Source organism: Hippoglossus stenolepis, chromosome 3, assembly GCF_022539355.2.
Source record: "Hippoglossus stenolepis isolate QCI-W04-F060 chromosome 3, HSTE1.2, whole genome shotgun sequence".
Taxonomy (NCBI): Eukaryota; Metazoa; Chordata; class Actinopteri; order Pleuronectiformes; family Pleuronectidae; genus Hippoglossus; species Hippoglossus stenolepis.
In genome coordinates, this window is record NC_061485.1 from 25,238,659 (window position 1) to 25,249,581 (window position 10,923).

The window sequence follows — 10,923 nt, forward strand, 5'->3', positions numbered from 1 at the left end:
CTAATAAGATGCAGGAAAAAAAGCTTTCATTCATCTCAGCATTTGCAAGAGAAACTTTTAATCGCCCCCTTTACCCTCCTGGCTCTGACAGGCTGCGTCGTGGAATGTGTTGGAGCAAAAACTGCACCTCTTGTGCGCCTCCGCTCTGCCCAGGACAAGGCTCTCTGTGGGGGAGACCAAGCGTGAATCATGTAGGCTCATTAGCTGCTCTCCACGGCTCCAGGTCCTATTGTGAATCCCTCGCTTTTTTCTGTTCAGAGTGAATATCCATGCCTCCACATAAGTCTGCCCTCCGCCCAGTGATTACCTCTGCTTAGCTCATAGCATGCTGCTCTAATTGAGCCTCATCACGGTGGCCTACTGATAACTACAATTCAGTCAAAACAACATTAAGCCCTGCCTCACTGCTTCTGTAATGAGTTCCTGGGAAAACTGTGATTTTTTTTGTTTTAACTTGCGAGTTATGGCATAGAGTTCATTTATATTCATAGGTGGGATGAGTCCTTGGAGCTACATGTATTTTTTCTTTTTTTTCAGAGAGACCACAATATCTGCAGACTGGTTAATTTATTGATACCACAGGGATGAAGATCATATTAAAAGAGGCATTTTACTGAGGTGAGAGACGTGCACTTGCGGAGTGGATTCTCCCCTCATCAACTGCACCCTTGAGCAAGGAGCTTGCGTTACTCGCAGACGACTTCATAAGACAAACAGTTAGCCCTCATTCATTATGTATGAGAGGTGTGCAGCTGAGTTTGAACAGCATGACATTAAGATGGAGAAACTTATCAGGGGCGAGATGTGCGGAAACAACTTTGAGGACTCTTTATAATGCAAAGGAGGATGACAGTTGTGCCAATCATGTTTGTGCTGAAAAAAAAATCACTCCAGTCGACTCAAGTAAAGTGAGTCACTGTCAGGTTGTTGTTTACCCACAACATAAAAACTCTTCAGACTCAATCTGACTGCATCCTTCGTCAGTCAGCAGCAGTTTGTTTGAAGCACGTAGCAGCCTTGAATTGCAATAACTCCAGAGGGCTGCTCGGCCTCTGACAGTAGAAGATTGAGGTTGTACTGCTTCTGGGCATGAATGTGTAAAAACTGAGTAATGTTCGGTGTGTACAAAAATCACAGATTCGACCACAGCAGTAGCCAATATTCCCATCAAACATCATCATCGCAGTGTGACAGGATATATACATTCCAGTATAGGAATCATGTCCTTGTGTGAATTATGTACGTCTAGTGCCACTACAGGAAGCAGTGTGCTCTTTGTGTAAAGAAGGGGGATGTTGTGTTACACTAGCCTCTTTAACACAGAGATCCAGCTGCACTGCCGTTAATAAGAGCTTTTGTTGTTCCTCCTTTGCCTTTTTTACACAGAACCCAACAAGTCGGGATATTGCTACTCCTGTGTGTGATTTGACAAACTGTATCATGCCAGCTTTCCGGAATCAGCGGCGTGACCTGTGACACAACAGTGTCGGTGTCTGTCCCCACGGTTCTAAATCTCCCTTGTACACAGACATCGATCCGGCTCGGTGACTACATCAACAGGCAGCACAAAGGTGGAACCATAATTCCCCACCTTTCTTTGCTTGTGCGGGTCTACACAGGAAGCACTTGGTTGTTTGTTGCAGAAAGAGCTAGGCTACAAACAAGAAGCAGCAATGGCAGGAAGGGAAATCTAGAGTTTAACTGCACAAAAGTTTAACTTAGTGAAGACAACAGGGTCAGCAATGCTTGTAATTGATAATCCATGTTGTGTTCTACACTGGTAGCCGAGGTTGTTTTCTACAAAAAGGGGTTCATTTGATTGGAGCCTGAAGAATCAGCGAAGACTACGTCGTGACTGAAAAGACCCAATCAGCAAGTGGTTGTGGGTGTCTATGTCATTGTTTCAAAACATATATCCGTCTTTGCCCTTCAAGACTAAAATGCAGCCAGGGAGTTTTTAGACCTAAATGGGGCAAGCAGCATTTCCAAACATTTCTGTTTTAGTAGCTCTAAAACTCTGGTGTAGTGTGGACGCCAGGCGTATCTGCAGAGGAGTTGATACGTTTCCAAATGAAACATATGGATGTAGCCTGATACAGAGATCTTGCAATATTGCAGTTGAGAAGACCCCTTAATATATATATTTTTTCACTGAAACACAAAGCCTGGTGAGTGACCTAACACATCAAGCCAACGCTCCAGAATCAGGGGCATGGCTTTAACACAATAGTGTTGGTGTCTGTCTTGTCGATCAGGCTATGTGACCATCTCTTCTGCTGGCATAATGACGGAACAACAATAGCCTACCAACCCCCAAATTCCGTATTTGTACCCTTTATACAGAATGGTATGCATAACACTCTTGCCTTGAACAGGCTCTGTAAAAGGGTCTACAAGTTAAACTGATCTGAATATCAAAAAAGGAGGAGGGGTGTTTCTGAAGCCAACCATCAGAGAACCAGTTCTGATGAAGCACACTGGTTGTTTCAGGGCCGGACTTAACTGTATGAGACCCAGATGGTAAAACATGTTGTCCAACCACATCAGAAATCATGCGTTTGTAGTTATTTCTATTGAAAAGCCGATAGAGAGGGGGGTTGCAGTAACTTTAAAACATGTAGCGTATGTTTTCTGACAGTCATTCCTGGAAAACCGTCATACTGTTGCACTTGGTTGTTCACATGAAAAGTGTCAGAGTCAGTTGAAAAAGAATGAAAAATGAGAGCTTGGGGGAGAAGTTTTAACCATGACTCTTTTCTCACCTCTGCACAGCTGCTCAATCATGGCGTGATCTGGTTGTGAATGTCGGAACCACAATCCCTAACCTGTTCTGTTGCCTAACCCTAACCACACCTTAACCAAAATTCCTTTGACATAACCATTTTTTTTCCATAACACCAAAGGTTTCAGTATTTTCAGAGCCAAACTTCATTGTTGTCTCAACATGACTGGGGGAAAAAAGTATTTTTAACTGTTCTGAAGAGCCCCCTTAAAGCTGACCATCATAGCAACAGGTGACACGTGATACTTGTACAACTGGGGGTAGCAGCGCACACTTTGGAACAGTTTTTCCCCACAGGGATATTGTTGCTCACATTTTTCATAGTGTTTCTCTCAACTGTGAAAGTGAATTAAGCAATTGTATTCAAATCCTTGTGTGACGTCAGTGCGCAAAAATTGGCTTTGGCCTGATATTGCAGAAAGCAATGTAAAGTAATTCATGTACCTATCCAGGGCTTTACAGAATGGTTAGGGTGAAGGGTTAAGGCGAATTCATGGTTTCCGCGTCTGTCAGTGTGCTGGGGTTCACTATGGTCTTCGTCATGCAAATGTCGTCTTCCAATCAAAAGTTTTGACCGTCTCAAATATATGCGTCAACTTCCCATGCTCCAGGTACAATATTGGAATGGAATGGGATGTATGATCAGGTACTCATGTGTGGTACCACAGACTGACGCAGACCCTCAACCATGGGCATGTGTGTGTGACAAGAAATGTCTCCCATGATGTGAGGGTTGGTGGGTGGGGGGCTGTATGCTGATTAGAAAATGAGGCTGGAACTACTTGTCTGAATCAACGTGACGATCCACTACTTCACAGGGGTTTCAAAAAACTCAAACCAAACAAGATTAAACTTAATGTAGCCTTTTGTCTTGTAAAATGTAATATGATATCAGAAATTGAGACAAATTCATGAAATCCAACCACTTTGTGTATACTTATTGAATGTATTTAAATTGATGGATTAAACTGGTCAGTTTAATCAAGCAGCATCCAACAGTCATGGTGGATGACCCTCTTGGAGACTTAATTGGCATGACACAAAAACAAATGACAATTCCTCAAAGACCTTATTTAATTCAGTAAGAGACAAGAAAATCAAGTATATGGCAACTAAAGTTCAAGTTAATCTGTACTTGCTTCAAGTACCTTGGTTTGTATTGAGCATCCAACAGTTGACCTGAATCTCAAAACAACTCTGCAGCCTCACCGGAGGAGCTCACTGTGTTATTTCAATATGGCACTGAATCATTTATGTGGGCACACAAAAAAGAAGCCATGCCACGTACATGCCTGGTGAGCACAACCACCTTGGAAAGGGAAGGGAGTAGAGAAATGTCTGTCTGGGGCATTTCGCTCTGTGTACTCTACCTTCCAAAACCTTCAGAAACGGAGGAGTGCAGATAAGATGTGAAGTGGGAGAATTGGCTGCTAAAAAGGCAACGGCACGGCAGATTGAGGACATACCCTCTCTGCCTCTCTCTCCCTGGCACTGATCCATTACACACAGGGGAGAAAAGTGACTTATGATTAATCATCTCTCGCAGAATTCTCCAATAAAATTCCCCGATCGATACGCCTCGCATGCCAGGGGAGAGAGCACGGAGCTTATAAATAAGATTTTGAATGATTTAAAGCCTACTATTGTGCATCGTTTACTTGCTTGAATCCCAGTTTTTGTTTGACTTTTGGAGAGAATCAGTCCCTTGAGGTTGCTTCCTTCTAAACCTACTAATTACACACTTCAGTCTTTCTTCACAGTGAGGCTGCCTTTGTCATCAAGACTCATTTCTCCGTGGTGTCGTGACGACACAGAGGCTGCTGTTGCGTCTGTTCCAGTTCCACTGTATTACCGCGATTAGAACTACTTGACCTTCCACATGCAGATGATGCCCATGTGAGTCTGTGCCTATTGTTCTTTTTTCTCCGCATCTCACCACATGACCTGCCGTCTGCCTTTCAAAGAGCGCTCCCTGCGATGTTAAACAACTCTTCTACCAGGCACATAACAGCCCTCCAACAGCTCGCTCAGTGCTCTTCACACTGATGTTTGCTTTTCAACTGAAGCTTTTATAGATTTCCAATAAAAAAACATACAGTACAAGCACCTCTCAAACAACTTATGGTTAAGTGTGGTGAGTAAGCACACTAAAGAGTTTTCTGTTTCACAGTCGGACTCCCATTCCAAAGCCAAAGTTCTGACATGATGATAAATTATGATGTGATTATGATGATACATTTCTCTATAAAAAAGTAATTTCAGTTCTTTTTGTTGACTGAAACGTCCCCTTCTCTTTTTCATACAATAAAACCCATGCACACTTTTCCTCTGTTGCTGTCATACGCTCTTTCTCACACTATTTTGGTTTGTTTCTGTCACACACACGGTCACACAGCCATCTTCATTGCCATGTCCATGGCTGTATTGAATGGCTGCATAACCCGTGCCCGCTCTTGTTCGTCTGTGGATGTTTGTGCGTGTTATCCCGGGATGTGTAGAAGCGTCCAGTGGGGATTTGAAAAAAGAGGGGAGGGCGGTTGAGGACACCGTTTCCTTCAACAGTGGAATGTCTTCATGCGTGTTCCTGTTTGGAGAGGCTGCTCACGGCTCCCAGAAATTGGCAGGAAACCACATGCTTCTAACACTGGGGCCGATAAGACGGAGAAGGAGGTGGGAGGGGAGGAGGGGTTGAGGGGAGGAGGGGTTGAGGGGAGGAGAAGAAGTGGGGTTGTGCGGTTGGAAGGGAGGAAGGGAAGGGTGCTTTATAGCGAACCTCCAGGAAGGTAGATTATCCCACGAAATGCTGGCAGGGCTTCAGCCTTTGTGCATGCCTGTGTGTGTATGTGCACGTATGTGTGTGCATGCCTGTGTGTGTATGTGCACGTATGTGTGTGAATGTCTGTGTGTGTTGAGGAAAGAATAAGGGTGTGTGACAATAAAAAAAGCAGCTCTTCCAGCTCACTCAGCAGTGGAGAGTCTCAATGAATCCGGGGCAGGCTCCACAAAGGGCTGCTGAACAAAAGGCCTGCAAGCTGAGAATGTGCAGCACGGAGGCACGGCCCAATCTTATGCTTTGTTAACCCTCAAACATAACACTGCATAAAGACTAAGACAATCACGCCTCACTCGTCTATCACGTGTGTGCCTGTTGATTGTTAGCCTGACGGCGCAATGCCTCCGACTCATGCACTGGGATTCATGTTTGACTCCTGCTGTATCTGTAATGCAGGATAACCGTGCGCTGTATACGTGGGTGTTAAATTTGTGACTCCATTCTGAAAACGCCACAGGTTATTTTAAGCAAATTTTGTTCACCCGGAAAAGTTAAATTTTGCAGAGAAAAGTAAAGAATCGATTATTAGGAGCAAACAAAAGTCAATTCTTCGCTCACAAAAATTATCGGCATTTTTGGTGTTAAGCACGTAATTGCACAATAATAACCTTTAATAAGATCTTTCAGTGTCACAGTGTGCTCTCTGACATAACAAAGCCAAGGTTTGAAATATCTCTTTTAAATAATAGTCTTGCAATTCAAAAGTTTACTTGGCAATAAGATGTACTTATAAGTCAAAAGTAAAAGTATGCATAATACCATGGCGATTTATCCCATTTCATCATATTACATCATTGCATCATTACCTCTGCCAGGGATGTTTTGATTAGAGATTGTGTGTCTGTAAGCAAGAATACACAAAAGCCCCTGGACGGATTAACTTTGTGTAAGGATGTGGTTTTGGTCAGGAAAGAACTCATTACATTTTTGGTGTGAATCCAGGATTTTTTTTGCACTTTTTTTAACATTGTGCTTTTTTCAACATTTTTGTTGTATTATTATTTTTGAGAATAATTCATGGATCTTGGTGAATAAAATTATGAATGTGTGCAAATTCAAATGAAATAAAAATGTGGATCTAGCTAATTTAAATGTGGTTTCTTAAGGAGAATTTGGGGTCTTGGTGGAGGTATGAACTCTACTGAGTGACATTCTAGTTTTCTAGATGAGTGATACCTCAGTGTTGTGGTTGGAACTAATAATCCACATAGTGTTTATTACGTTGTTCGGGTACGTTATAAGATGATCAACAGAAAACGAAAATCAATCATAAAATGGAAATACTCAAGTAAAACTGCAGTAACTCAAATTTGTAGACAAGAACAGCACTTGATTTTAGCTAATCAGAGAACTTTCAAAATACTAAACCCTTAAACTGCCCTCACTATGTGATAGAAAAAGTGAAGCATATGGAAGGGTTGTTTGAATGTGTGCATGAACCTACGTACTGTAAAAAGCTTTTAGTGGCCAATAAAACTGGAAAATGTCTATATAAATACACTCCATTTGCCATTTTTAATCCAGTGGCTTGTAGGGATTTGGGAGTCCTCAAATCTATTCTGTACTAGTGAATGAGAAGAGTAAGGGTTTTTGTTTGCTCAAATTAAATAATCTTTTACAACACTGATAATGTTAATACATTATTATGTTGTACGTTAACTTTATTACAGTGGATTACAGTGGTCAACAGTTTCCACTTCACAATGCTGCTTTTAAGAAGGTGGTTGGAACAACAAAGTGTCAGAGAAGCACAACGTAGTTCAGATCGCGCTTCTCTAAGGGAATGATCCTTTTTACCCCTTTAATAGTACTGCATGGGCTGAGCCCCACATGTCCATCCACAGTCTTTAGTAATTCCCACAAGTCCACGCACACACAATCCAAGGGATTATAAATCACAGGCACTTGGGTGAGGGTTCCGCTGACTCCGGCTGGTGTTTATGGTTCTCAATGACTGAATCCAGCTGTTTGGAGCTGCACAATACTCAGCGAGGTGCAGTCAATTTGGTAGATTAGCGTATTGACAGATGGCGCTCCATCCATCCAGCAATCAATATGTTTTATTTTATTCCTTCAAATGTTTACTCGAGTACAGAGACACAGAACCCCTTTCTTCCCAGGCGGCAGTGGCTATTGTACAGTCTCCACTCTCCTATTACACCCACCTCCCACCCCTCCATCTTTTTCCTTCTCTGCCTGGAAGGACTCTCTGGCCGTCCGTGCAAAAAGGAACACTCCCTTGCTCGCAAAGTGCAATGAGATATGCCCCCCCCCCCCTCCCTCAAGTAGGGCAGCCAAATTGAGCAATCAGACAACACATCCATCACTATCCTGTGGGGTGGAGTAAATGACCTTGATGCCGTCTTCACACTCAATTTCAGATACCCTTGGGCTCCATTATGGGGAGATTTAAGCATCGAGACAGTGGCCGGCCTTCACATTTGATTCTGACGATACTAGATGTGATAAGTGTGTGATCCGGCTCAGAGAAAGAGAGTAATGCGGAAGGTACAGCTAAGGGTAAGGGGGGTGGGGGGGGGACACAGCTGATGGAGAGCGTGAGTCAGCAGGTGATGAAAGCGCAGCGCAAAATTAAGATGGAGTAAGAGGGCTCCGGGAGATGAGAGGAGGAGATGGTGGACAACAGTTGGAAGAGCCAGCAGTTAGAAGGTGGCTGTAGATGGAAGAGGATAAATTGCTTTTCAAGGACTTTCTAACCACCACTTCTACTCTCGGTCTTCTTCACTGCACTAAAGCTGCTGGAAAAGAACGGTTTAGGAACCAGCAAGTACTTATCCTCCCCCTCCCCCCTCATCTCATCTCTGGTGGGAGAAAAAAAAAGAAAGAGCACAGATGAGCACTCTCAAATGGAAACATGTTTGCATACCAACAACACTTTGATGCCAAGACATATCTTTTCTGACAGTGCCACAAAAAAGTGACTCAGAATGAAGAAGAAAAAAACAAAAGACAGTGAGCGCCCGTTGAGTTTTGATGTAAAGTGGTTTGGACAATGGATTCCTATTCAGTTTCACTTTTTTCCCTTTAATTGAGTGTGTGTTCTTCCTTCCTCTCGTCTGGAGGAAAGAGCTGCTCACGCAGAGGCAGCAGCAGCAGGAACGCACGCAGCTCCCACGGGAGTTTATTTGAGAAACACCACCTGCAGGTTTGAGTGGCATCATTAACAAAGGTCAGATGTGCTCACTGTGAAATTATACACACATGAATTTCTCAATGACTTGTTAATACACCTGATTTCCTTGCCCTGGGCGACAGTTTGCCCTTTGCTGTCTGCCAGGGGCAGAGTAAGACGGGAGTGCACCACGTGGGCGCCGTGCATTTGATTTAACTGAGAGGCTGCTGATAACACTTTACACTTGAGTTACACGAGCATGCAAATGAAATCAACATCATTAACGAACCAAGTGGCAAAACAAATCAATATGTGTTATCCAGTGTGTACTCTGGACTGTGGAGCTTTAATCCTCGTCTGAGGCTGCGTGTTCACATGTTTCTTTCAGGAATCAAGTGGATATGCTTTGGAGATGAGATAATATTTGCTCTGTGGTTAATGTTAATTTTGTGTTCTAAACCAAAAGATCAAGTGAAGCTAAATAATTTGGACTTTTTATAGTTCAATCAGAAAACATTCAGTCACTTTTGTTTTCCTCTCATTTTGTTATGTTGAAATAGAAAAAAAACTTAGTTTATAGTGTAAATAAACAAGTTCTGTTAAAAAAGAAACACTGATAAATCACATTGATTTAAATATTCAGAGCCATTGTGGCTCAGGTGCCACCCACCTCTTTTGATCATCATTTAGATATTTCTGTGCCTTGATTAGAGTTCATCTGTAGTGTGTTCAATTGAAAGACAAACAACTGTTTGTGAGATCTCACACTTGACAGTGACCATCATTCAATGGCTTATTCATATCTTATTCTTTTCAGGCTTCATGTGGTTTCACCCTGAAAAGCAATGATCCAGCAAACTGGGAATAAGCCGACGGGTTTGATCTTAACAGCTTGTTGCTCTGATAACAGATCCACAAAAACTTTGAGCCAGCCTCAGAGAACTGGACAGGACTGTCGAGACTTGTCTACTCAGGGGAGCATTTCACTGCATTTTCAGTTCCTGTTCAGACTGGAAAACTGCTTGCATTGTATATCTGACCTGTAGCGTGCAATGCTACAGGGATTATGCACTGGCCATTGACCAAATGCAGGTGACCTATACTAAATATTGTGCCTGAATGCTTCCTCTGTAGGCACAAACAGGGCTAAAGCTGCTGTTGTGCAGTGCTTTTACTATCAAGTCTTACTAGAAAGAGCTAAAGGTATAAAGTCACAGCAGCACTTTATGAGACTATGCACGTTGGCACAATAGGAACTGATGGGAATTGTCAACTGGACTTGTGTTTTTTAAAGATGTTTCCCGTTTCAAGAAAGATGAGGGGAATTTGAATGTCCATCCACACAGAGAGAACATGCAAACAGACAAGCAGGTTCAGACCCAGGACCCTTTCGCTGTGAGGTGACAGTATCTGCACCACCATGCTACCCAGGAAATACTAACGTTTGTACGAATTCAATTGCTGTCAACACATTTAACTAAAAACATAAATGTCAAACACATTACGATTTATTCCCTGTGCACCATGAGTATCTGTCACAAATTTCATTGGTTATTGTACTGATAGTTGTTAAACCCTTTTAGGAAAACACAAAAACATGACAACCTCATAATGACCATAGAGGAAAATCATTGGATTACCGAAGTCATTAGGGAATAATCCTAAATCCATTGATAGTTGAGAGTTTGCCTTTCACATATGAAGGATGCAGCAGGAGATTGCCCGAGTCAGACATGTTCACGACGACAGGAAAACGTCCGGAACATTCAGTCGAGGGGTGGCGCCGGGGTATAGAATTCAGGAGGCAGGATATGGTGTATTTAATTCCGCTGCAGAGATCAAGTGCTTTTGTTTAAAGTGCATCAAATCAAGCTAACTCTGTTATCCACATCTAAATCCCTAAGTTATCTGCAGTGAGCTGCTGCTTCTGCTGATTTAATGCAACACCCCAATAAGCCACCATGCATTCATATCACCCACATACAGCATATCACCAGACATGCCAAAGAAGCACTTCCAGATATGAATCTTATATGTGCATCTCTCTAATGGTGCCACATAGCATGAACAATTTGCGGTCATAACATTGTGAGGAGCGCTGTCATGTGAGGAGAAACACACCATTAAGAGTCAAGCAGCTGTGTCAGATCAGACTTTTACACAGCCCGCTGCTTT